This window comes from Leucopleurus acutus (genome assembly GCF_964270905.1).
Source record: "Leucopleurus acutus genome assembly, chromosome: 2".
NCBI classification, from domain to species: Eukaryota; Metazoa; Chordata; class Mammalia; order Artiodactyla; family Delphinidae; genus Leucopleurus; species Leucopleurus acutus.
Genome location: NC_139143.1, coordinates 172201366 through 172224908, shown reverse-complemented (window position 1 = coordinate 172224908; position 23543 = coordinate 172201366). Strand labels below are relative to the sequence as shown.

Here is a 23543-nt window from a genome sequence, read left to right as displayed (position 1 = left end):
AAAACGTTTTAACTGACTGGATATTTAAAGATACTGCGGTGTGACAATGTTAATATAACCATGTTTCCATAGGGGAAATACTTGTATTTTAGAGATGTATGCTGAAATATTTACAAATAAAATGAAGTCTGGGATCTGCTTCAAAAATAAGGGCAAACAAGTCTGAACTTATTCTATGAGACCAGTATTACTGTACTATCAAAATGAGACAAAGACTTCCCCCTAAGGTCAGGAACAAGACTACAATATCCATTCTTATCACTTCTGTACAGTATTGTAGTGGAGGTTCCAGCCAGGGCAATCAGGTAAGAAAAAGAAATAAAAGGCATGAGATTGGAAATGAAGAAGTAAAACTCTATTTACAGATGACATGATCTTATATCAATAGAAAATGCTAAGGAATCCACCAAAAAACTGTTAGAAGCAAGGTAGCAGTATACAAGATCAATATACAAAATTCAATTTTATTTCTACACACTAGCAATAAACAATCCAAAAATGAAATTAAGGAAATAATTTCACTTACAAATGCATCAAAATAAATAAGTTGAGGAAGATTTAGAAATAAATTTAATAAAAGAAGTGTAAGACTTGTATATTAAGACTTCAAAACCTAGAAAAAATTTAAAGACCTAAATAAATGAAAAGACATCCCATATTAATGGACTGAAAGACTTAATATTGTTCAGATGGCAATACTCCCTAAATTAATCTACAGATTCAATAAAATCCCTATCAAAATCCCAGCTGGGTTTTTTTGGCTGAAATTGACAAGTTGAGCCTAAATTCATATGGAAGTGCAAGGAACTCAGCAAAGTCAAAACAATATCGAAAAAGGAACAAAATTGAAGGACTCACACTGTTTTTATTTCAAAACTTACAAAAGAGCTGCAGTAATCAAGACTGTGTGATTCTGGCATTAAGAACAGACATCCAGATCAGTGGAATAGAACTGAGAACCCCAAAATAAACCCATACATTTATGGTCAATTTATCTTTGAAAAGGATGCAAGAAAATTCAATGGGGAACAACTTATCTTTCCAATAAATGGTGCTGGGACAACTGGATATTCATATGCAAAAGAATAAAGTTGAACCCCGGGACTTCCCTGGTGGTGCAGTGGTTAAGAATCCACCTGCCAATGCAGAGGACATGAGTTCGATCCCTGGTCCGGGAAGATCCTACATGCTGCGGAGCAACTAAGCCCGTGTGCCACAACTACTGAGCCTGCATGCCACAACTACTGAAGCCTGTGCGCCTAGAGCCCGTGCTCCAAAACAAGAGAAGCCACCGCAGTGAGAACCCTGCACACCACACGAAGAGTAGCCCCCACTCGCCACAACTAGAGAAAGCCCGCGCGCAGCAACGAAGACCCAACACAGCCAAAATTAAAAATAAATAATTTTTAAAAATTCTTTAAAAATAATAATAAAGTTGAGCCCCTACCTAACACCATACTAAAAATTAACTCAACATGGATCAAAGGCTTAAATATAAGATCTAAAAGTATAAAACTCTTAGAAGAAAACACAGGTGTAAATCTTCGCAATCCTGGATTAGGCAATAGTTTCTTAGATATGACACCTAAAAGCACAAACAACCAAAGAAAAAATAGATAAACTGTACTTCATCAAAACTGAAAAACTTCTGTGTTTTAAAGGTCATGGTCAAGAAAGTAAAAAGACAACCCACAGAAATGAAAAGAAAATATTTACATATCATATCTGATAAGGGACTTGTATCCAGAATATATATAAAACTATTACAATTCAATAATAAAAGGATGAATGAACCAACTTATGAATGGGTAAAACATTTAAATAGACATTCTCCAAAGAAGATACACAAATAGCCAACAAACACATGAAAAGTGCTCAACATCACTAGTCATTAGGGAAATGGAAATCAAAACATGAGATACTGGGGGGAGGATAAACTAGAAGTTTGGGATTAGCAGATACAAACTACTATATATAAAATAGATGAACAGGGACTTCCCTGGTGGTCCAGTGGTAAAGAATCCACCTTCCAATGCAGGGGACGTGGGTTCGATCCCTGATCGGGGAACTAGGTTCCCACGTGCCACGGGGCAGCTAAGTCAGTGTGCCACAACTACTGAGGTTGCGCACCTCAACTAGAGAGCCCACGTGCTGCAAACTACAGAGCCCAGGAGCTCTGGAACCTGCGCACCGCAACTACAGAGCCCACGCACCCTGGAGCCTGCGTGCCACAACTACAGAAGAGAAAGCCTGCGTGCCACAACTACAGAAGAGAAAACCCGCACTCTACAACTAGAGAGAAGCCTGCGCGCCACAACAAAAGATCCCGCATGCCTTAACGAAGATCCCGCATGCCACAACTAGGACCCGACGGAGCCAAAAAATAAGTAAATAAATAAAATAAGTGAATATTAAAATAAAATAGATAAACAATGAGATCCTACCGTATAGCACAGGGAACTATATTCAATATCCTGTAATAAACTATAATGGAAAAGAATCGGAAAATGAATATACATATATATGTATGTATAACTGATTCACTTTGCTGTACACCAGAAACTAATACAACATTGTTAAATCAGCTATACTTCAAAAAAATAATAATAATAACCAAAAAAAAACCCCCACGAGATATCATTTCACACCCACTAGGATGGCTATCATCAAAAAAACAGATAAGAAATACTGGTGAGGATGTAGAAAAACTGGATTCATACACTGCTGGTGGAAATGTAAAATAGTGCAGCTACACTGGAAAACAGTCTGGCAGTTCCTCAAAAAGAGTTATCATATGACCCAGCAAATCCACTCACAGGTACATACTCAAGAGAAATGAAAACTTATGTCCACACAAAAAATCTGTACAAGAATGCTATAGCACCGTTATTCATAACAGCCAAAAAGTAGTAACAGGGCTTCCCTGGTGGCGCAGTGGATGAGAGTCCGCCTGCCGATGCAGGGGACACGGATTCGTGCCCCGGTCCGGGAAGTTCCCACATGCCACGGAGCGGCTAGGCCCGTGAGCCATGGCCGCTGAGCCTGCGTGTCCGGAGCCTGTGCTCCGCAGCAGGAGAGGCCACAACAGTGAGAGGCCCATGTACCGCAAAAAAAAAAAAAAAAGTAGTAACATCTGAAATGTCCATCAACTGACGAATAGATAAATAAAAGTGTTACATACATACAGTGGAGTACTGATACAAGCCTACAACATGATGAACACTTGAAAACATTATGCTAAGTGAGAGAAGGCAATTACAAGAGACCACATATTGTATGACTGAATTTATATGAAATGTCCAGAATGGGCAAATCCACAGACATAGGAAGTAGATTAATGGTTGTGTAGGGCATGGGGAGGGGGGAATGAGGAGTGACTGCTAATAGGTATGCGGTTTTTTTCTGGGGTTATAAAAATGTTCTGGAATTAAACAGTGGTGATGACAGCATAACCTCGTGAATATACTAAAAAACACTGAATGCCATACTTTAAAATGGCTAAATTGTTTGGCATGTAAATTGTATTTCAGTTTTAAAAATTAAAAAGAAATGTCTCGGGTTCGATCCCTGGTCCGGGAAGGTCCCACATGCCGTGGAGCAACTAAGCCCGTGCGCCACAACTACTGAGCCTGCACACCGCAACTACTGAAGCCTGCGCACTCTAGGTCCTGCGCACCGCAACTACTGAGCCCGCGTGCTGCAACTACTGAAGCCTGCGTGCCTAGAGCCCGTGCTCCGCAACAAGAGAAGCCACCGCAATGAGAGGCCTGAGCACCACAACGAAGAGTAGCCCTCACTCACTGCAACTAGAGAAAGTCTGCGCACAGCAACAAAGACCCAACACAGCCAGAAATAAATAAACAAATAATCAATTAATTAATTTAAAAAAAAAAAGTCCACAAAAAGACTTGTACACAAATGTTCACAGCAGCTTAATTTGTAACAGCCCCAAACTGGAAACCACCCAAATGTCCAGCAACAGGTGAATGGATGAACAAATTACTATATTCATGTAATGCATTATTACTCGGCAACTAGTGAAACTTGCAACAACATGGATGAATCTCAAAATAATTATCCCAAATGAAAGACACCAGATCTCCGTCCCCTGTCAATGAGCACATACTGTATGATTATATAAAATTCTAGAAGATTCAAAATAATTTATAGTGATAGACAGCAGGTCAGTGGTTGCCTATGGCCTGGGGGTGTGGGGGGAGGCATCGGAGCAGGAGGGAGTGATTACAAAGGAGGAAAGATTTAGGGATGATGAATATGTTCATTATCTTGATTATGGTGGTGGCTTTAATGGTATATACATATGTCAAAACTTATCAAATTTTATATTTTAAATGTATGGGGTTTATTGTATGCCAATAATATCTCAATAAAACTGTTGTAAAAATGAAACAAAAGCACTGTTAATTCAAGTATTTAAACTGCTGCAGTCTACAGGCTAGATAGTAATTTTAAATAAAAGTTACATTATTAATGGTTACTATGTGAGGTGATGCATCAATATGGTTACTACATGAGGTGATGTATCAATATGTGTTAATTGGCTTGATTGTGGTTAATCATTTCACAATGTATACATGTATCGAACTATCATGTTGTATAACTTAATATATAAGATTTTTGTTTGTCAATTATATCTCAAAGCTTAAAAAATAAAAATAAATAAAAGCTACATTAACTGTTGAAAAAAATATTAGGGGAGGAGACAGGATATTAGAAAAAAGATTAGTCATGCATTAATAATTGTTGAAGTTAGGAAACAGATACACAGGGGTTCATTATAAAATTTACTTTTATATATGCTTGAAATTTTGCATTAAAAAGTTTTTTTAGGGAATTCCCTGGCAGTCCAGTGGTTAGGACTCCATGCTTTCACTGCCGAGGCCTGGGTTCAATCCCTGGTCAGGGAACTAAGATCCCACAAGTCTTGCGGTGCGGCCACCAAAAAAAAAAAAAAAAAAAGTTAAAAAAAAAACTTTTCAAGTACCTCAATTAAAAAAAAAAAACTCACCAAGACTTCCCATTTTACTTAAAAATAAAACTCCTTTATCAGTCCTACAAAGCTTTGAAATACCTTTGCTCTTAGTTCCTTCTATCTTGGAACTCTTTCCTCACCTCTTCATTTGGCTCATTCATTTTCATTCTTCAGTTTTGGTTTGTCACCTCCTCAGAGAAGCCTTTCCTGACCATCTCTAAGTTCCTCTATTATCTCTATTATAGCACCCTATTTTATTCTCTTCCTAACATATCACAATCTTTCAATATTTTATTTATGTGTTTGTTTATTGTCTACCCAAGGCTTCTTAAACTGGGGACCTTACCTCTCATAGTCACTGAGTTGTATTCTTCATACTTGGCACATAACATATACTCAATAATTATTTGTTGAATGTTAAACTAATAAACCAATACTGGGCATTATCTTATTGTTGAACATTTAATATATCAAAGCCTTACAGAGAACCTACTGTTTGCAAGGTTTCAGGTAAAACATATGCATATCTGAAGTGAAAGGATATGTGATATAATGTAAATTAAATAGAATTAAAATTAAAAAAAAAACTCTTCCAAAGGCTACTGAAAACAGTAAATAAATATTATTTAAGAAGACTAATTTTTTTCCCCAGAGACTTCATTTAGAAACAGAAATAAGAGTTTTCTGATATAGTACCTTCTCTAGATAAAGATGTATAAACAAAGGGGTCCCCCAAGGATTAATGCTGAAACCTATCACGAGTAACATTTTTAGAAATTATCTAGAAAAAACTGTCTAGTGACATCTTCCCAGTTTGCAGATGACTCTAAAGCAGTAGCTAGAAATATGATGGTACAAAGTTGTGTGTTGAGAAATGTGGAAAATAGCTTCTATGTAGACAAAAATAAAGTAATGCAGTAATGGAAAAATAGTCCAAATTGTAATTATCAGATGATGAGCTCTAAAGCTACCTGTTACAATACAAGAAAAGGGTTTCAAAGTCCCTGGACTTATGCTGAATACAGCTACAAAAAGGCAACAAAATGCTGGCTGTTATTACGAAGGCTTTGAAAACACAGAACACATTATCCTGCCCTTGTACAAACCAAAGCGTATCTGTACCTAGAATAGAATGTGCAGTTGTGGCCATCATAGCACAAAAAAGGTAAAATAGATACACAAGGCCTAGAAAGGTATCCCAAAAGACCAAAGGACAGAGGAGCTTATGTATGCATACATATTTTTTAATATAGATATAGATATATAAAGGACACATTAGTATGAAACAAAAAGGGTGTGAAATGGTAGAGACTGCATCAAATCTTAGAAGTTACAATGTAGTTAGAAGTCTAAAGAAACAATAAAGTATATTTTTAAAAAAATTTTAAACCCAGGTTTTAGAATCACAAAGACAGAAGTTTTATGTAGAAAAAGGGAAGGGAAGGGGTAAGAGGAAGGGAAAGAAAGTGGCGGGAGGAAAGAATTGAGTTCTAATTCCAGTAGGTTTAGCTGTGTGACAGTGCGCATGTTGCTTAATTTCTTTGAGCCTCGCTTTTCTCATCTGTAAATAACTAATTTGAAGGACTGCTATGAGGATAGAAATAGGCACAATGCCTGACACATAGTATACACTTACTACTTTTATTAGGACTAATAAAAAGTAATAGTTTACTGCCCAATCCAGTGTATAAAGTAATAAAACTCATTACTCAGATGGGGAGTACAGAACGTAAGAAAAAATAATTCAAAGATAGTCTAGATAGTCTAGATAAATTCATAGGCAACATTTCCATAAGAACCTCCTTCCTAAGAGAAATTATAAACTTTGGGCAACATAGCCCTAAATTTTGAAGTTGACATTTTCATCCCTTTCCCACAAGCAGCAGAATTCTGGGCTAGATAGATGACATATCCAACCAAACATGCCATTGATTGTCTTAATTTATAACAACTGTTAACATTATTTGAGCAATGGACTAAGTAATGATGTCATTTAATCCTTCTAAAATCCTTTGAGATATGCTCCATATTTTACAGTAAAATTAGCCAGGTCCCCATCTTTACAGATGAGAAAACTGAAGCTAAGAGATTCATTGCCTAAGGGTACATACAGAGCTAGTAAGTGGCGGAGCCTACATTTGAAAACAGATGGACTGCCTCCAGAATCTATACTCATAACCACAGAACTAACTGCCTCCTACTTTGCAAGAAATGTTGGGTGTTGGGTATGCAAGAATGAGGTGAGTGATGAAGGAGTGTACAGTTTGCTTGATGAGCCCAGCCCAGCCAAGGTAACACTGCCAGATAGATACTCAGATTTAGGGTGGCCAACAAGCATGAACACTGAAATAATAAGACCTGATTAATGAGGATGTGAGAAACCTAATATAAGAAGGGAAGCCTCGGACTTCCCTGGTGGCACAGTGGTTAAGAATCCACCTGCCAATGCAGGGGACATGGGTTCGAGCGCTGGTCCGGGAAGATCCCACATGCCACGGAGCAACTAATCTTGTGCGCCACAACTACTGAGCCTGCACTCTAGAGCCTGCGAGCCACAACTACTGAGCCTGCATGCCACAACTACTGAAGCCTGTGTGCCTAGAGCCTGTGCTCTGCAACAAGAGAAACCACCGCAATGAGAAGCCCGTGCACTGCACCGCAACAAAGAGTAGCTCCCGCTTGCTGCAACTAGAGAAAACCTGCACACAGCAACAAAGACCCAACACAGCCAAAATAAATTAATTTAAAAAAAAAAAAAAGTAGGGAAGCCTAAAAATCCCTAAACTGTGGTCTCAGCCATGGTAAACAAAGTGCAGAGAAAGAGGAAAAGATATCAAAATGCTAACTAGTGGGATTATGAGCAATTCTTATTCTCTGCTTCATATTTTTTGAATTTGGCTTTTTTTTTTAAACAAAGAGCACTCATTTTCATAATTGGAAAAAGGCAGAAATAAAAATAAATCTGAGGAAACTTTCATGCTTTATTCACTTCTAATTGTGTAATTTGTTGCAATGATCATGTATTACTTTTGTAATTTCAAAGCGATTTTAAAAATAAATACATCTAGTATATTAGAAAAAGGAAGTAAATTACATGCAAATACCAAAGCAAAAAAAAAAAAAAAAGGATGTGATGTAAGAATTAGCAAATGAGCAGTTGTAGTTTGTTGGAAAGAACTCCAGATATACACCAAAAGGCTTGGGTTGATACTGATATACACATCAACATGGATTAATCTCGAAAACTTTACGTTGAACAGAAGAATTCAGACACAAGCGTGCATACTGTATGAGTGAAGAACAGGAAAAATTAATATGTGAGGATAGAAATCACAACAGTGGTTGCCTGTAAGATAGCAGGGACTGATTGGAAGGGGGTATGAGGGAACTTTGGAAGGTTATGGAAATATTCTCTTGACTGGGTATTGGCCACACATGTCTTTACATTTGTCAAAACGCATCTAATTATATACTTGCATTTTTATGCATTCTACTGAATGTAAATCTTACCTTTAAAAAAACTCATTAAAAAAAAGACAGGGTTCAATCTCAAATCTGTTATTTATTAGTTGAGTGACTTTAAGGAAATTACTTAACCTCTCTGAGCCTGTTTATCTGTATAAAATGTAGCTACTGGGATTTCCCTGGTGGTCCAGTGGTTTAAGATTCCGAGCTCTCAAAGCAGGGGGCCCGGATTCGATCCCTGGTCAGGGAACTAGATCCCAAATGCCACAACTAAAGATCCCACATGCCGCAACTAAAAGATGCCCGCATGTTGCAAGGAAGATCCCACGTGCCACAACTAAGACCCAGCGCAGCCAAATAGATAAATATATTTTTTAAAAAATGCAGCATAACATAATTTATCTCAATGCTGGGGACTGACTGTAACAATACATATCACTGTGCTTTGCAAATTATCACCCAATGAATGTTGAAGGAACTTTAAGGGTAAAAAGGCGGCAAAGTTGGTCTTATACTTCTCATAATTCCACAAATGGCTTTGTTATCAGGAAAACTATTCTTTAAAGACTAGCAGTATTCTAAAAAGGGAAATTTACTTACAGTTCTCAATTGTGAATGGAAGGGAACATCATGGACATGACCTAAGACCTCCTTCTACACAGTTAAAAACAATTACTCAAGATATGATTTGAAGAAAGCTTTCTAGACTGAGGACTTGCTAGAACAATGGCATAATCACAGGAGAAAAAGGTCTCAATTCTAAATACATGAGTAAAAGAATTGCTCATTACTATGTCAATTACAAAATTCAAATGTCCCCGTAAGCCACATCATAAATATATGTGTAAGTACGTATGTGTGCATATACACACACATATTCACTCAAACTGGAACTGAGTTGAACCACTGCTTCTTCCCAAAAGGGCCTCTATATTCTAAAAATAAGAAACTTGGACTTCCCTGGTGGCGCAGTGGTTAGGAATCCACCTGCCAATAGAGGGGACATGGGCTCAAGCCCTGATCCGGAAAGATCCCACATGCCGCGGAGCAACTAAGCCTGCGCGCCAAAAACTACTGAGCCTGTGCGCCAAAAACTACTGAGCCTGTGCTCTAGAGCCTATGAGCCGCAACTACTGAGCCCGCCTGCCACAAATACTGAGGCCTGCGCGTCTAGAGCCCGTGCTCCACAACGAGAGAGGTCACTGCAGTGAGAAGCCTGCACACCACAAAGAAGAGCAGCCCCCACTCACCGCAACTAGAGAAAGCCCATGTGCAGCAAAGAAGACCCAATGCAGCCAAAAATAAATAAATAAAATAAATAAATTTAAAAGTAAGAAACTCGGGCTTCCCTGGTGGCGCGGTGGTTAAGAATCCACCTGCCAATGCAGGGGACACAGGTTCGAGCCCTGGTCCAGGAGGATCCCACATGCCGCAGAGCAACTAAGCCCGTGTGCCACAACTACTAAGTCTGCACTCTAGAGCCTGAGAACCACAGCTACTGAAGCCCATGGGCCTAGAGCCTATGCTCCGCAACAAGAGAAGCCACCACAATGAGAAGCCAGCACATCGCAACGAAGAGTAGCCCCCGCTCGCCGCAACTAGAGAAAGCCCTTGCACAGCAAGGAAGCCCCAATGCAGCCAAAAATAAAATAAAATTTTAAAAAAAATTAAGAAACTTAACCTGGTTCAACTAGAATTAATCTTATAACTAAGAGACTATGTCTTGAGCTTCTCCATATTTTACCAGAAAAGAAAAACAGCTTGAAAGGTAATATCATAGGCAAAGTTTAATAGCCTCTCCCATCAACCGCAAACTGTTTTTCTTTATTAGTGTATAGAAATCATGATGGAGACCAAAGTTTCCTGAAGTACGTCTTTATCTGAACATTATTTCCTCTGCAAGCATTCAACAATTCTTGTTTCTATTCTTCTCTTTTCTAATTCAATTCTGTTTGGTTCCTAAGTTAAGAAGTGTGTCTCACTTGCATAAATGGTAACTATTCTGAGATACCATTCATAACTATACATTTGAATTCTCTAGAGTACTATTCATAACTTCAAATGGAACAGGAAAAAAAAACACTCATTCAACTTCACTTTAATGGTGACTAAGACATGAATGATTATGTTATATTGTAGAAGGCTGGCCAAAGGCGCGAAGTTCCCCAGTGTTACTACTAATCTGTCATCATTTTATGAATGCCCACTGGCACCAAGGACCACTGCCTTGACCAATCTACCTATCACAAAAAATACTGAGCTTAGAAAAGCATGCTCATTAGCTAAACATGTTTTTTAGAGTTATAAAGTATCTATGTAGGAACACTAAAAGATATATTATATCTTAGCCATGAAGCTCAAAAGTTAGCTGAGGGCTTCCCTGGTGGCACAGTGGTTGTGAGTCCACCTGCCGATGCAAGGGACGCGGGTTCGTGCCCCGGTCCGGGAGGATCCCACATGCCGCGGAGCGGCTGGGCCCGTGAGCCATGGCCGCTGAGCCTGTGTGTCCGGAGCCTGTGCTCCGCAACGGGAGAGGCCCCAACAGTGAGAGGCCCGCGTACCGCAAAAAAAAAAAAAAAAAAGTTAGCTGAGAAGAATCCTGACAAGTCCTGGCAGGTTCTCTATAAAACCAATCCTGGGGGCTTCCCTGGTGGCGCAGTGGTTGGGAGTCCGCGTGCCAATGCAGGGGATGCAGGTTCGTGCCCCGGTCTGGGAAGATCCCGCATGCCGCGGAGCGGCTGGGACCGTGAGCCATGGCCACTGAGCCTGCGCGTCCGGAGCCTGTGCTCCGCAACGGGAGAGGCCACAGCAGTTAGAGGCCTGCGTACTGGAGAAAAAAAAAAAAAAAAAAATGCTGGTTATTCTTTAGGTGTTAAACAGCTTTTCTGAGAAAAGCTGAGTCTTTTATTCAAGGTAGTAATATTCTAGTAGTTCTTTACTCCACCTAATCAGTGGTGGAAACTGAATTTACAAAAATCTGTGTAAATAATTCAGCTGTCTGTACTGCTCTAATATATTTAAACCAAATAAAATAAAATTTAGACAGAAAAAAAATAATGGTGCTTTTTTAAGGCTGTCACCTGCTGATTTCCCTCATTTTTCTTTCTTATCCAAAAGTCAGAGACAAGAGACTGTATAACCAGAAAGAACAAATGAAAGGATAGTACACACGTGAGGACATCTACACTTACTTCCCTCTATGAACCCACTACCCTTGACATAGTTTTCAACAGGGAGCAATTCTGCTCCCCAAAGGACATTTGACAATATCTGGAGACATTTTTGGTTGTCACAGCTGGGGTGGGGGTTGGAAGGGTGATACTAGGTAGTGGGTAAAGGTCAGGGCTACTGCTAAATATCCTACAATGCACAGCACAGCCTATCACAATACAGGATATTATCCAGCCCAAATGTCAACAGCACCAAGGATGAGAAACCCTACCCCAAGGCCCAACGAAGACCTACCTCTCAATAAATGTTTGCTGATCTGAACTGAAAAGTAAAGACCATGAACTGGAAGAAAGAGAAGCCTACAAGAATGAAGTAGAAGACAGAGGCCTAAATTAAACATTACTAGAATCTATTTTGCCTTTATTGGGACTTCCCTTGGCGGTTCGGTGGTTAAGACTCCTCGCTTCCAAAGCAGGAGGCATGGGTTCAACCCCTGGTCGGGGAACTAACATCCCACGTGCCACATGGCCAAAAAAAAAAAAAAAAGGCTTTATTGTGTGTTACACACCAGTCATACAAAAATGAACAATACAGCCCAGCCCTTATGGAGCTCATTATTAGGTAGGGGAAAGAATTTTATAATTTGTCTGATATCTGATTTGACAATATCTGATAAATGCTTTAATGAAGGAGAAGACATACAAGGGAGTCACTCAACTTTTCCTAGGAATGATTCATGGAACAGATGACATCTTAGTTCAGTTCTGAAGGATGAGTAGGAAGCATCTTATTTCACAACTTATATGCCTCTTTTCAAACAAAGAACCATTCATTTCTTCAGTCAACAAAAACTATGGAACACCAATTATGTTCCATACATTGTGTTATGTGTTGGAGACACAGTCAAATTATAACTTTCTACTTCTTCCCTTGGCACTGCTGGTGCCCAGCAGCCTACCTCCCCAACCCAAATCCCCAAGAATTCTTTCAATTTAGCGACTGTCACCCCAACCAATCTTATTAATCAGTAAGGCCACTACCCAAGGATTAAATAAAACTTTCAGTTGCCTGTTGACAAGACTGTATTCAATTTTGCCTAGATCACAAAGTCAGGGTGGTTATGCTGGTAGAGTAACTAGCAATGAACTGACTATGGATCCAGATCTGCCAACTGTTGGGTGTGTGTTGGTATCCTGGAAAGCTATTTTTACTTTATAAAAAATCTGGGTCCTCTTCCACCCTACCCAATTCATGCCAGAACCAAGAGCAAATTAATCAACATATATTTATTGAACACTTACCATGTGCTTACCTCAATGGTTCTCAACCCTGGTTGTTTACTGACAAAGGAGTTCCCAGATATAATTTATTTTTTGATGGTAAATTCTGATGCAACATGTCTGATGCCCTGGCCTTTAGGCGTTAAAGAATACAAAAGAAGTATAAAATACAGTTCTTGTGTTGAAGAGTTTATCCACAGTCACAACAGAGTAACTTGTAATAGTATGTTTGTTCACTAATTTGTAACCCTTTTGCAATATTATCAATCCTTATGAAACAAAAGAAACTGAGGTAGTCTGGATAACAACTGCTCTTATTCCCCAGTCCAGTCACACACCAACTGCACCTTCAACTCCTGATACACTGTTCCATACCCCTTCTATCTCCCAGACAGTGAAAGTACCATTCTCAAGAACTATGGAGATAACCCAAGTAGGAAGATGAACTGAGGCCCTCAAAAGAGGTGGTTGTTTGTCCTGAAGACCAGAATCTCTCAAGTTCATGCCGTCAAGGGCCTTCTTTTAAAGAGAAGAAACAGAGGGACTTTCCTGGTGGTGCAGTGGTTAAGAATCCGCCTGCCAATGCAGGGGACATGGGTTCGGGCCCTGGTCCAGGAAGATCCCATACGTTGCAGAGCAACTAAGCCCGTTGCGCTCTAGAGCCCGCGAGCCCCAACTACTGAGGCCATGTGCCACAACTACTGAAGCCTGCATGCCTAGAGCCCATGTTCAGAAACAACAGAAGCCACCGCAATGAGAAGCCTGTGCACCGCACTGCAACAAAGACCCAACGCAGCCAAAAATAAATAAATAAATTTATAGGAAAGAAAGAGAAGGAAGGGAGGGAGGGAGGGAGGGAGGGAGGGAGGGAAGAAACAGGGACTTCCCTGGTGGTCCAGTGATTAAGAATCTGCCTTCCAATTCAGGGGATGCGGGTTCGGCCCCTGGTTGGGGAACTAAGACCCCACATGCCGTGGGGCAACTAAGCCCACGCGCTCTAGAGCCCATGTGCCACAACTAGAAAGCCTGAGCGCCGCAGCTACTGAGCCCGCGCGCCACAACTAGAGAAGACCGCACGCCGCGATGAAAGATCCCACATGCCTCAACTAAGACCTGATGCAGCCAAATGAATAAATAAATATTCTTTAATAAATAAAGAGAAAAAATAATTCTTTAACCTCCAACAATACCAGTCCACCTCACTCTATAGTTGAAGTGCCCAAGAAAAGCAAAGAGTAGACTGAATTTTTGTAAATTTGCTCCTAGAGGTCCTTGGCCATTTAAAGAAATCACCCAAATTCATAAGACTGGGTAAACTCTAGTTTTTCAAATGGCATACACTTGAAATAAAAAATACTCTAGGGCTTCCCTGGTGGTGCAGTGGTCGAGAGTCCGCCTGCCGATGCAGGGGACACGGGTTCTTGCCCCGGTCCGGGAAGATCCCACATGCCGCAGAGCGGATGGGCCCGTGAGCCATGGCCGCTGAGCCTGCGCGTCCGGAGGCCACAACAGTGAGAGGTGGGCGTACCGCAAAAAAAAAAAAAAAAAAAGAATTCTAAATATATTTTAGTAAACTCCTTACTAAGATGAACAAATTGTGGAGGCTTAAAAAATTAAAAGATTTTGATCTAAATCTCATCCAGCAGCAACGACCTCATACTAAAGACCACCTGGAAGGGAACATCAGCTTTAAAATTCTGCAAACATGAATCTACAGATCCTCACCTGATTCGTCTCTCTCTGAATTATATAGGAAAAGGTACAATTCTCTTAACTGCTGTACAAAAACTGATGAGCACAAGACCCTATAAATTACTTTAAAAAAAAACAGGGCAGGGTGTCATTCAAACATCTAAAACAGGGCCCAATGACAGTATTAAAAGGTAAAATCTGGTACTTAAGGAAAAATGAATATTGGCATATATTAATTAGAATAAGACTGCCATGTGAAAGAAAAAAATGTGTCTTCTACGTAATACTGTTTTTAGGATCCATGACTTTAAAATTAGCTTGGTTTACAATATTTGTCCTTGTAATTGTTATTGTCATCATACAAGTTTTATCCATAAAAGTCCACAATCCCTTAACTTCAATTCCAAAATCCAAAAGGTATAAACAAACAAGTTTTTCATTATTCATTTGGCGGCAAATCCTGACATGAAATGACATGAGGCTATGTATAGTATTTATTTATCCCAGTTGGTGTGAACATTCTGATGTTTTACCGAAGAAATAGTAATGCATTTGATTACAAGGTGCTGCCCCACACCTTTCTGGGATGTTACATAACATAAAGTATATGTACCATATTCCCTATCCAAAATTCAAAAAATTCTAATTTCAGAAGCACAACTGGCCCCAAGAACCTTTTTTTTTTTTTTTTTTGGCCCCAAGGTACTGTAGACTGGTATACTAATTAAGACTAAATCTTACATAGAAAATATAACTAATACTGAGAGTGAATGTAGATTTTACATGCAATAAACTCAGTGTCTTAACTATTCACACATACACCATCCGGTAAAATAAAGCATTATAAAGACTTAACAAACGTCAAAAAACGAACACACCATTACGTGTTTTTCAGGTGATGGGGACATTTGTATCATGCAATATCTAGATCAATTCCTCTTAGATTGAAATCCACTAATTTAAATCACAGTTTAAAAAAAAAAAAAAACCCAAAGGCTGCGATTGGTAATTATGTTGAAAGAATCATCCACTAATAAACAACATATTCGGTTCTGATTTTTTAAAAATTATCTCAGAAAGTTTAAGATTTAAAATTCTTTCATTCTAGAATACAACTTCTGAACGTTGAACAAATTACAATTGACTTTTTCTGTGAAAACAGAGCCTTGGACAGGGGACAACAACAGAACAGTCCTTAAAGATATTTCAAAGCGAAGAAGAGTTTCACAGTTCTTTCCTTCCTTCCTCCTTCAGTTGCTGCTTTTCTGGTTTTAGAATTTCAAACAAAGAAATACATATTGGCTCCAATGCTAAGAAACGCCCTCTTTCTCAGCAACTTCCTCTTCCAATTTTCTTCCCTACCGTTGACATACGAGAACAATACACACTGCCGTCCTACCATTTTGATTAACAAAAAGCTCTGAGGCTTGGAAAAATTAAGGGCTGCAATTTATCTATAGTACCCACTCCAAGTCCACAATCTTCACTCATCTAGAAGTCAAATAACAGGGAGCACAAAGAAAGGAGTATTTCCCTTAATCAAGAGGCCGGCTATTGAATCTTTCACCCCAGGAATCCAAAGACTTTGGATTGCACTAACAAATGGGAAATTTCTTCCACCCCAGGAAAACTTGGCCTTCTTAGGGAAGAGAAAAAGCTACTGGGCTAGCACCGCTCTGAACCAAGAGTCAAGTGTATGCACCAATAGTTGGTGAACTTTCTTCCACAGGCCATGCAGTCAGGATTCAAACTGAGTTCTCTGAGGTTCTGATCCACTTCAAAGTGACTTTTACAATTTAGTAACGGTCCTTTCCAACTTACAGACTGCACAAAGGGGACGTACTTATAATTAACCATCCAGAGATCAAGACCCATCCTGTCTCCATGCTAGAAGTCAATTCAAGTGTCTGGGACTGGAACCTGACCCCCATCTGTGACAAAGCAAACTTCCTTTAAGTGGACAATTCCCCCTTGCCCAGTGACTCTCAAAGGAAAACACCTTAACGATGGTAAGCTGTGCACCTTACTGTGTGACCTTGGGCAAGTTACTTAACTCCTCTGAAACTTAGTTTCCTTATGTGTAAATTCTCAAATGAGGCTGTAAAAATTAAACAAGAACATATGTTTGACGCATAGTAGGAGCACCATAAATGTTCCCCCTCCTCCTCCTCCTAACCCTCCTGAATTCTTTGGGGCCTAAATTTCAATCATGGCCCCAAAAGGCTCCAAGGGTTCCTTCCTCTTCTCTGATTCTATGGAGAACTAACTGTATAAAACTTCCCCCATCTCAGAGGCTCTAGGATCCTGGAGGACCAAGAAAACGGGACTCCACCTCATCATAGCCTAGGGTCCATCCAGAGCCTTCCTCAATGGGCCCCTTTAGCTAACTCTCCTCCTTACTCTGCAGACCATCCTGTACACACACGTACGTACACACACACACACACACACACACACTCCTCTCCTCCACTCTGCAACTTAGGCCAGAGGTCTCAAAGAGCACTTCAACGCCTTCATGGTCCAGATATGGAAACTGAGGCTCCGCCTGGAGAAGAACTTGCCCAAGATCTCAGACAACGTCTGGGATCCAACTCATGTACATCTGCCTGCAAAGCCATCGTTTTACAAATGGGTAAAACGAGGCCCAGAGAGAGAAGTGACTTGCCCAAGGTCACACGACGAGCTGGTGGCAGCGCTAGGTCAGCTTGGGACACTTTCGCAGCTTCACAGACTCGCGGGCCCCTCCAAGCCTCCGAGGGGATCTCCGGCACACCTCTCCCTGGGGAGGTGAGTGTATTGTAAGGCGCCACCCCTCGCTGACCGCTCACCGGGTCTCTGCCGGTCTGCGGCAGGAGGCGCGGCACCCACTCCCCCAGGACCCTGCGCTGCTTGGGAGGGGCGGCCCGACCAGGCCCGGCGCCTCACGGCCGGGCCAGCCCGCAGGGACTTGATGCTCACCTGGTCTCGCGCGGTCGCCCTCAGCAACAGAGGGGCTGGTCGGCCGGCCGCCCTTCTCCGCACGGGGTCTGTTCTCGCCGGCCGCGTCGCGGGCTGCCACACAGCCAGACCCCCCTCAGCGCGCTACGCCCCCAGCCGCGCTAAACCGGCCCGCGTCCGCCATTACGCGATTCCCCGCCCCGGGACGCAGCCACACCCCGCCAAACGCCCTGATTGGCTCTCTGCCCCACCCGCCTGGGGCTTCCGGGCATTCCATTGGCCTGAGTAGAATGTCAGTTAAATAGTTACGCAAACGACGTACTCAAGGGTACTGTCCCGGGAGCTCCACCCGAGCTACTTCCGTAATCGGAGTAAACAGCAAGGGGCAAACCAAGTGAAGTGGGGGTGGATTTTAAACTAAACCAACTCCTAAATTCAAAGTAGGAAAATCCCACCTAAGAAAGTGTAAAAACGCGTACAAAGTGTATTGAGAGGCTAATTCGTCTTGTTAGAGTTCAAATAACCAGTACCTTTGGTGGAAGGAAGGGGCCAAGCCTATGAACTTTCTGTGGACACCCCTAAAGTTGGTGGTAGTTTTATCCCTTCCCTCCCGGTCTCAGGCCGGGCAAAGAGTAGGGTGGGGAGAGTGAGTCATAGGCTCCAGCCCGCTGTTAAAGGATCCGTCCGGGGCGAGGCCCGGGGTCCTGGGACTGGGAGCTGGTTCTGAAAGGCCAGGGTCAGGTGAGTTGGACCCTGGTTCAGCCGCCACCGCACTCTGACCACAGACAGCTCTCTGAACTTACCTGAGTCTCAGTTTGTCCTGCAAAGTAAGAGTAGTCATGTCTGCCTCGTGCCCTGGGGTATTTGTTAAGGATTCGTGCATGAGTGTGTATATGTGCGCCTTGTCGATTATAAAGGGTTGCAGGCTGGGTATCAGTGTGACAAATTCACCTGTACCTCAGTTAGTTCTCTAGAGCAACTTTGTAAGGCAGATACTGTCCTCGTTTTGCAGAAGAGGAAACTGAAAACTCCATGACTTACCCTGTGTCACCCAGGGAATTTGAAATGACCCTGGGACTCAAACCTATATCTTTTGGCTTCCATTCCCGTATTTCTCCCTTCCAGGTGTGGTGTCCCCTGAGAGAGACTTCCCTCCCCCAACCCCTTAGCATTCCAGGGAGGGACTTGAGGGTGCCAGGCCAGTCCCCCATCTCTCTGGTCACCATAAACTTAGGCACAGGCCACCCCCCAGCTATTGTTAATCACCAAGGTTCCTGGGAAAAGTGATCCTAGGGGTGCACCCGAGCTGTTTCTGGGGGCCTAGGAATCAGGAAGTGGGTAAGGGATGACAGGTGGTTCAGAAACCCAGGTAGAATCCAGAACAAGATGCAGAAGCTCCAAGAGGGGCAGTCTCCATTCCAGGACTTAAATCCATGTCTCTCTGCTCTCAGAACTGGGCTCTTTTCACCACAGAATTGTTTTCCTCAGAAGGGCTGCCTTGGCTATAATTCCTAGTCCTTTTCCCTCTCTGGAAAGGAAGGAAGCCAAAAAGGGAGTGGGAGGGAGAGCAGCCTAAGACTTTAGAAGGGCAGAAACTACCAACTGGGTGGTGCCGACAAGGCCCCAGTGCCTGCTGAGTCAGTGACCTCCAGGCTCAAGTTGGGCAGTGTGGTCTGACAACCAATGACTATTTAAATCCTGCCTGTGGCCACTGGGTGCTGGGAGGCAGCAGGTGCTATGTAGAGGTCAGTGACTTTAGGGGCAGACTGACCCAAGATGAATCTAAGCTCCACTACCTTCTAGCTCTCAGCCTCACCTAAGTCTTCTCTAAAAGGGGAACAGAGCAGTTGTGAGGATTCAATGAGTTAATTGTGGAATTAATGAGTCATGTGTGTAAAGTGCCTGATAGCTATTTATTCATTCATGGATTCATCCATTCAGTAAAAAATTATTACACACCAACCATGTGTAGGGCAGCCTGCCAGTGGTGCAGCTACAATGAGGAGCAAAACAGACTCAGACCCTCATGGAGCTTACAGTTTGATGAGGAAACAAGTTGTTAAACAAATGATCAGACAAATCAAAATACAATTAGAAACCGTGATAAGGAACAGGAGGCAAAGTACAATGTGTTTATGAGAGTAAATGTCAGGGAATGGGGTGGGGACACAGGAAGCTTCCTGAAGAGGTGAGTTGGTGAGTGGGGGTTGATTAAGCAGCTGGTGGTTGGGACAAGTGTTGCAGGCCAAGAGAAAGGGTGTGGAAGGCATCTAGGCCAAGGGGGATAGCGGCATTGGGGAGGGAGGGCGGAGCTGTTGCTTAGAGCCTAAACAAATAAGGTGTTAACAGGGGAGGGAACCTGGCCTTGAAAGTGAGGCAGTTCTCCAAGGGTCTGTGTTCTTTTCTGATAGTCCCTGCTTTGAGGCCAACCCACCTGGGTTTGAATCTTGGCTCTGCCATCTCATCTTGGACTGTATGACCTTAAGCCGTCACCACACGTCTGTGCCTCGGCTACTCTTCTGAGAAATGGGAATAGTGCTAGAAGGGCATAAGGTGGAGAGTGAGGATTCAGTGTGGAAATGTGTATAAAACATTCTGGCGCACAAAAGTCACTCCATAAATGATGCTTGGTCTTCGAAGCATGGAAGGAAGTGAGCCTGAGGCAGCAGATGCATTTGGAGATGCATTTGGGAGAGAGCTGATATAAGCACCTGTGCACTGGGCAAGTTGTCATCTGACCTTAATTGTCATAGAAGACTTTGGAGTCAGGCAAGCCTGGGTTCAAATCACATCTATACCAATTCCTAGCAGTGTGACCTTGGGCAGGTGACGTCACCTCTCTGAGCCTCAGTTTCCTTATCTGTAAACTGGGGATCATAATTGCTTCTATTTCCCAGAGCTGTGAAGATTAAATGAGATAATAAATGTGAAGTAGTTAGCACGGTAGTTGGCACATAAGTAGCAGTTGTTGAGTGTTCACCTTAATAATAGTTATTATTATTATTGATGTCAGCAGTTACTACCCGTACTAGATAAGATTCTGGGGCTTTGCTTGAAGGTTGTCTGGCAACAGGAGACTTCGTTTCTCCTTTTAGGCAATGGAGATAGGTTGCTTTCAGAGGGAGTGGTGTTGTGCATCTTAATACTAATACTGGGAATTCCCTGATGGTCCAGTGGTTAGGACTCCACGCTTTCACTGCCAAGGGTGTGGGTTCAATCCGTGGTCAGGGAACTAAGATCCCACAAGCCACACGGCACTGCCAATAAGCACTAACTTTGAGCATTTGCTATGTGCCAGCCATGTGCTAAGTGTTTTATAGGTATTAACTCATAAATTCTTACAGCAGTCCTATAAATTAGGGCCTGTTATTATCATCATTTTACAAATGAGATAAAGGAAGCACAGAGAGGTTAAGTGACTTGCCCAAGGCCAGCCAGTAGAGAAACAGCATGGCTGGAGTTTAAACCCAACCTTGGAACTTGAGAAGGATTGCTGGTCTTGAGGGGCAAGCCCTCCCTCTACTACCCAAGGAGTTATCACCTGGAACGATGAAATAATTCATTGCCCATAAATCCCAGGTTCTGAAGACCAAGCCCCATTCCTTTCCCCCCAATTCTGAAAAATAGCCCCTGCCTGTTTCCTGTCCCCTGAGGCTGATAAGATCAGGGAACAGAACTTCTCCCTCTGCAAGGGGAAGCAAAAAGACATGTAGAGTCACCAGAACTGGGTTTGAGTCCCAACTGTGCCACTTAATGGTTCTGTCTTAGCCAAGTCACACCCTCTCTCTGAGCCTCAGTTTCCTTATCTATAAAACAGGGATGATAATAGCTCTGCCTACAGGGCTGTTGTGAGGAGCAGAAAAAACAAGTCCTGCATAAACTATAAAGTGCTCTCAGCACAAGCCTTCCTCTCCTGTTGCTATGGGGATGGCAAGCACTCCAGGAAAGCAGCTGAAGCCAGTATAGCGTATAGCAGGAAAATTGCCATCTCTGGAAACAGTCCTGGATTCGAGTCCCAGAGCTCCCTTTTATGCCTGAGTGACCTTGGGGAAGTCTTAGCCTCAGTTTTCTCATCTATAAAATAGAGTGAATAATACTGATCTTGTAGGGCTGGAGACAAAACATAGTGAAAGAATGCATAAAAAGCCATGAGCCAATGCCTAGTACAGAGCTGGCAGAGCACAGTCAGCTAAGGGATTCTAGGGATTCAGAGCAGAGGGACTAAGGAGAATCACCCTGGCCGCTCCACACCACCCCTGCCTGAGGGCAAGAGGGTGGAGAGTACTGTGATCAGAGCCAGAACGGACTCCAGCCACTGCCCTGCCTCTGGCATCCTCAGCTCTGGCTGGGTCCACTGCATCTCTCTCTCTCTCTTTCTGTCTCTCTCTCTCTCTGTCTCTCTCTCTCTCTCTCTCTCTCTCTCTCTCTCCCCCTCTCCCCCTTTCTCGTCAAACAAGTTCTTCTCCACTGAGCAATCCCAGGGGGCCCCCGAACCTCAGTTCCAGCCAAGCTTGCAGGCTTTCCCCGCCTCCACATCCTGAATCCACAGCCTTTGCATTTGCCATTCCTTCCACCTGGAATGCTCTCTCCTCCCGGAGCGACTTTGATGGGGAAGGTGGGGGGCGGTGCTGGAGGGAAAGGATCTGGAATGATGCTCCCCCACCACCTCACTCCCCTTTCCTGCATCTCCCACACTGCAAGCCTGACCTCCCCCTTCCCAGCGTGGGGGACGAGGCAGCACCGGGAGGGGTAGGGGAAGGGGGAGGGCTCAATGAAGGGCCCTCTATGGGGTTTTTCACCTGCTCAGAAGAGGCAGACAGAAATGAAAGCTCTAGAAAAACGCCTGCCGCTCTGCTCCCGAGGCCCCAGCTCGGTGAAGCCTCCCTGCCTTCCCACTGTGCCATCTTCTCTCCCTCCCCCTCCTCCTGCAGGCAGGTGCCACACAGTCAAGGAACATGTGTGGGTGGCAGGCCAGAAGGACTTGAGTTCAAATCCCATTCCTGCTGCTTACCCAGTGAGTGGCCTTAGGAAGCTCTTTGGCCTGCTTACACCTGATTTCTTTGTAAAAGGACACAACAATCCCTTCTTCTGAGGCTGCTGTGAGGACGAAGTAAGATGCCAGATGAAAGTGCCGGGGCGCAACCAAAGCGCTCAGCAATGGAGATAATAACAATGATGGCAAACACACCCAGTGCCCATGTGTGCCTGGCACAGCTCTCAGTACCTTGCATATATTAGCCTATTTAATTCCTGGTGAGGTGGATACCATTACTATCCCCATTTTACAGATGAGGACACTGAGACACAGAGAAGTTCTATAACTTACACAAGGCCACACAGGCAATGAGAGGCAGAGCTTATCTCTGTTCTTACCCATCATACTATGATGCTCTCAGTGGTAGTTTTATTTGCTTTTATCTGTACTGACTCTATGCCCTCAGTAAGTACATGTTATTCTTTTTTTCCTCCCACCTTCAAAATCCTGCCTGAATTTTCCCTCCTTTGTTACATCTTCCAGTCTATTAATTTAATGAGCATCTATTGCTGACAGCTCTGGCCAGGCCTGGGCACGGCACTGGGGACCCAGGGATCAATCCACTCAGTCTCTGCCTCGAGTGGCTCCCAATCTGGTGAGGGAGAAAACACATACATAAAAATTACAGTAAAAGAGGCAGACACCAATTGCAGCAGGAGCTGTGAGCTCACAGAAGCATAGAACTTAACTGGAGGATTGGGGCAGGCTTACCAGAAGAGGAGTCATTTGAGTGGGGTCTTGAAGGGTGAGTAGGAATTCCTCAGACAGTTATGAAGTAGAGACATAGAATATGATGTATAGTGCAGACCCTGCAAGGGAGACTGAGTCAATAAAGGCTAGAGAATAACATGCTGGGGTCAGTTCTATGCCAGGTCTTGTACTGGGCGCTGCAGATACAGAGGTGGAAAGAAATTAACTGGGCCCCCAGGGAGCTTACAGACTTGGCATCAGGGGATGGAAAGCAACAAGT

At 42.8% G+C, this 23543-nt stretch overlaps 1 protein-coding gene across 1 annotated transcript in view; it reads right to left on the bottom strand.

Moving 5' to 3' along the window:
• The window catches only part of WASF2 (WASP family member 2), a 71555-nt gene extending 53835 nt beyond the window's left edge, over positions 1–17720 (bottom strand). Inside the window, exon 1 of the mRNA XM_082862528.1 lies at positions 17560–17720. The gene's annotated coding sequence lies outside the window, so the exon portion shown is untranslated. The remainder of the gene's footprint in view (positions 1–17559) is intronic.
• Positions 17721–23543: the final 5823 nt, after the last annotated feature.